The following is a 5,403-nucleotide window of genomic DNA, read 5'->3' on the forward strand; positions in this document are numbered from 1 at the left end:
GCATCTATCGCTGCTGCTGCGGCCCATGCGTCGTATGCGTAATTTGATTTACAATGCGAATACCATTGGCTTCCCATTTAATATATGGGATGTGGATGTGAATGTGGCTGTAGATGTGGCTATGAGTGTGGCTATGACTGCGGATGTGGCAGTGCGCCTGTTTTGCGGCTTTGACTTTGGACCGGCTTTGGCCTAATGGCCCTGAGATCATGTTTAATAGTTAACAGCTTTGATTTTCGACCAGTTCGATGGCTGTGGCGGAGAGGAAATATTGAATAATGTCTTTACTCGCATAATGGTAATTTAATGCTTATTTGCAATGCAAACCCAAGTTGGATTGAGCCGGAGCCATTATTCCGCTCTGTTGACTTAAAGATGAGCTATTGAATGGCATTTGAAGGATGCACTTGCCTTGCATTCAGCTTCCTCAGCAGAAAAGATGATTAAATTATAATTATAAATTGTGGACATGGCATTTTTGTTTGCTTTTGTGGCCCCCACAACCGTTGAGTAAATAACTGAATTTTAATTGGAGATAATGGTGACCGCGCTATAGGATTTTGTATGTAGTAATTAATTGCAAAAACCTGTGCCACCTGCTCTTTGTAATTATTACCACTGCGGCTTGCGGTGGCGGCTAATTGAAATTCGCACCAAGAAAAACAGATACACAACCTTCGGGAAAATAAAAATTGAAATTACTTTAATGCCAGCTCTGGCGTAATTGATGCCTTCAGTGCACTGACCTGGATCGCTGTCAGAGCAAACAGGCGTGGATGTGGATGTGGATGTGGATGCATCATCCTCGCATCAGTATCCTGCGTCCTGGGTCCTTCGCCCAGCAACCACCACCACCTTCCATCATCGCATCCGCAGCATTGTTGCCCTGTTTGCTGTTTGGCGTTGCAAACAAGCCTGATGAAAGAGCAGAACCCGCGACGCGCTGCGAGAGGAGGTGTGGTGCAGAGAAGCTGCAGGAGGCTGCAGCCCTCCAAACAGGAAGTAAAAGTATGACACAGGAAGCCGGAGATGAGCCCTTCGCCCCCCTGCCCGCCGCCCGGCCTGGCCCACAATTAAAGCGATAAAAGCGCATGCAAAAAGTTTTGCTGTCGCATTTCACAGGCGAAAATCAGCATCAGTTGAAATGATGCACCGGAAAAATATCTAAGGATACGAATTTGTATACCCTTGCAGGGCATTATAATTATAATCAGAAGCTCAAAACGCAGTGAAGAAGTCATTTCATAAACCATATATATTCTTGATCAGCATCGAAAGGAGAATCGATCTAGCCATGTTTGGCAATACAAAATTTTTGGCCATTTTTTTTTTTAATTTTTGTAAGGGGTTACATCTTTAAAATTGTCAAAAAATGGCAAAAATTTACTTTTTAAATTGAGTATGCAGATTTATTAAGCTTAAAAAAACTAGCATAGGCAAGCTTTCCGAACTGAAATTAATTAATTTTGGACTGAGTTATGAACCATTTTTCAAGGCAAATATCTGCATTTAACATTAAAATATTGATATTATATATATTTCATTTCATATTATCGCATCGTTAAAATAGTAATTTATATATGAAATTGTGCGTCAAATATAGGTATTTTTACACATCCCAAGAATATTCTCAAATTTTTTTTTACTAAGACTATTTTCTTTCCTAATTATAAGAGCTGGAAAAAGCGAATAAAAAAGCCCAAACTGCATATAACTTATACTTTTTCAAGTATCTTATAATTTGTTATTAAATTTCTTTTCGTGCACCAGGGGCCACTGTAAATGCCAGCGAGTGGTAAGTGGTAATTTAAGGTACTTAAGTACCGCGCGTCGTTCGTAATGAATGCCCCATCTCGCTCCCAGCTGGACGCCATTACGCATCCGGTGATCTGATGACACAGATTCCCGGGCAGCTGAGCCAGGAGCTTTCCAGACCTCTCAAAAGAGCTGGCCAATTGTTGCGAAAATGCTCAGATGTGCAGATGTGCAGATATGCGATGGCGAATAGCCATTTAATTGAGTGCCCGTTTCCAGTTTGGCGCTCACTCCACGCGCCTGATTGGGCTAATGGAGGTGTGTCTGCCCCTCTACGGCGGGGTGAGCTCCTTTGAGCTGGTTGCACTCTCTGGTTGCCGCTTCAGAGTCTCTCGTCTTTGCAGCATCTTCGTGGCCTAACGACCACTCAATTAACTGCATTCGCTGTCGCCTTTGAAGTGGCCAGGAGAGCGGTAATGGCTTTAAGTCATTTCCGTTTCCGGAATATGAGATGCAGCTCTTTTAAGCACGTTGCTTTTAAATTCGCGCTTTTTGATAGCATACTTTTCAGCGCGCGCAGAAGTTTTAATATTAATAACGTGTATATGGAATAATAATTCTAAAACTGTATTATATTGATGAAGGTGCTTATGGTTCATTTAAATAAATTGCAAAAATGGTTTAAATAAATGGTATTAAGTTACAAATGGCTTGTAATTTATTTGAAATCCCTGAATACCTTTACTTTCACTCGGTTGTTTGTAAACTTGCCTGTATATATAATTATTCTTTCTCATTACTCACTCGCAGATAAAGTTTTCCCAGCTTAAGAGCTCTTTAAATCTGAAAAGTAACTCTCAACAGTTGACCAAGCTTGTCAATATTGCTAACCAATCGCGGCAACCGCAACGTTTTATTTAACTAAATCATTTACATGAGCTGCAGTTTTGATAAACAGCAGAAAACCGCAGCAGAAACAGGACACGGGGTCCAGCGAATAGAAAACAGCAACTGAATCCAGCAAAAAAAAAACAAGAAATTAAACTAACTTTGAGAACCCGAAGTGTGTATACCCTTGCAGTTATCCATAGGATCACAGGTTCGAACTTCGAATGTGAAATTGATTATAACTAAGCAATCTTAATTTGGAAAGCTTTTCTATGTTGCCTATTATATTTATTGATTACGATTTTGATTGCAAATAGAAACATGTATGACTTTTGGGCTTCACATACCTACAAGAAAATCTGCAACTGTTATATTAATATTATATTTTAAATTGATATTTTTATACACAAAGTTTTTGGCTAAATTACAGTTTTTCATATGTCATAACTAAGCCAAAAATGCATTGATTTTAATTCGGGAAGCTTTTCTGTGCTCGTTTTGATAAGGTTAACAAATCTGCTTACTAATATTTTAAATTTAAAAAATTCAGTTTTTTGTCAAAATTTGACAATTTTAATGATGTAACCCCTTTTAAAATTTAAAAAAAAAATGGAAAAAATTTTAAAAAATTATTTTTCCACCGGACATGGCTTAATCGATTCAGCTTTTTATTCTGATCAAGAATATATATGATATATAGGGCCGGAAATGATTCCTTTACAATGTTACAAGCACCAGACTAAAATTATAAACCATTTTTAGTCGATATTTATTCAAATTGTTATATGACAAATTCTTCTACAAATTCAAGTTCTAAAATCTTATAACTTAGCCAAAGAAGCATTAATTATAATTCGGAAAGCTGTCCCATGCATGTTTTTATTAGGCTAATAAATCTTCAATTTATTTAAAATGTAATAAAATTAAAATTTTTGCCAATTTTTGACAATTTTAACGATGTAACCCCTTATAAAATTTAAAAAAAATGGCAAAAATGTTATCTTTCCTACATGCCTAGAAAGATTCTCTTGTCGATGCCGATCAAGAATATATATGACTTATAGATCGGAAAGGAATGCTTCACTGATTTTAAGCTTCTAACTCAAATAATAATAAGATCATAATAATGTAGCAAAAGTTGGTGCCAAATACAAATTGCTGAATCACTTTAAATTCAAATTAAGTAATGGTAATGGTATGTAATTAAGTAATCAAGGGATTCATGGAAATAAGCGAATTAATTGGAAAATAAATGCATATCATATTTTAGTTCTAAGCCTGATCCCTTCAATATAATCATTAAACATAATATAATTGTCATGGTTAAGACTTACCGCAGTAGAGGAGATACGGCTATTTCTTCCAGTCTAGAATTATATTCCTGGTAATCACTGGTGATCATCTTCCTGTTTATCCAGAAGTATTCCATTGGCCACGTAATACATTTGGGGGCGAAGGCGAAGGCTAATCACTATCACAACACTATCACTAACGATGTAAACAGCGCGACGGCCACGGACAGACTGAGGCCAAAGCGGCTGCAGCAGCTCTATTTATACTGTCCGAGAGAAGAGAACAGAGAAAGTGAGAGCGAGAGGCCAAGTGATATTGCAAGGGATAGGGAGAGAGAGATAGAGCGCAAGCCGTATGGCTAGAGCTAGAGAGTGAGAGTAAGTGTGAGCGGGAGGGAATGCAGCTCCATACAAATAGCGAAGGCTGGAGCTACATAGAGCGAGAGAGAGACAGTGAGAGTGAGCGGGAGGGAATGTAGCTCCATTCAAATAGCGAAGGCGGTATAGCTAGAGCAGGAGAGTGGGAGTGAGAGTGAGCGGGAGGGAATGTAGCTTCCCTCAGATTCAGCTTCAAAACTCAGAGACTCGTTTTCGTAGAAACAGACAGACGGACATGGCCAAGTCGACCCCGCTTATGATGCTGATCAAGAATATATATACTTTTTATGCTTAGAAATGGCTCTTTCGCTGCCCTGCAAACATCCGTCTAAAATTATAATTCTCTGAAAGGGTATAAAATGGAAAGGCTAAAATGGCTAAATGGCAAAAATGGCCACCAAAATCTGCATTAGCTGGCGGGATGACCGCAAAAGGGAAACAAAATTCGCGTTCCCAGAACTGGTTTTAATGCTGGCGGGGATCCGGATCTGGATGTTAGGACGGCTGTGGTGGTGATGCCAGTGGCCGCATGCTAGCGTTGAATGCGTTAACCGACAATGCAGTGGCCATGTGAGTGCTGGAGTCCTTAGTCCTTAGTCCTGGGGCCCCTCTGAATACTGGCTGCTTCACTGCTGACCAAACCCGAAATGGAATACCCGCCGGAATCTGGCTGAGGCTCTGAAATTAGGTCACAGTGTTGCCCGCAAAAAGCATCAGCATATAAAAAAGGATGGGGACTGGTTAGTGAATGTAACGAATTTCAATTACCTAATAAAAATTGGGGAAATATGTACTGGTTTTATTTTATTAATAGAAATTACAATTAATTTTATGTATGAAAGGTTTTTAGGTATTAAATTGACTGCCTTAAGTGGCTCGAAGAATTGTATTGTAATAAGAAAATATAAGGTCATACAGTCATGTTATTTTTGGAAATCCTGATTTATTCTCTTCAATATTTTATGTTTAATAATTTGCTCTCTCTCTCATAAATATACAAAAAACACCTATTAAATTTCAAAAAATTCCAAGGTATTAAAAGCATGCGGAAAAAGCAAGCTGTGTCGGGACAGAAGCCATGGTCTGGGGC

The sequence above is a fragment of the Drosophila serrata genome, unplaced genomic scaffold (genome assembly GCF_035046125.1).
Source record: "Drosophila serrata isolate PLE 108 unplaced genomic scaffold, ASM3504612v1 contig_165, whole genome shotgun sequence".
Lineage (NCBI taxonomy): Eukaryota > Metazoa > Arthropoda > Insecta > Diptera > Drosophilidae > Drosophila > Drosophila serrata.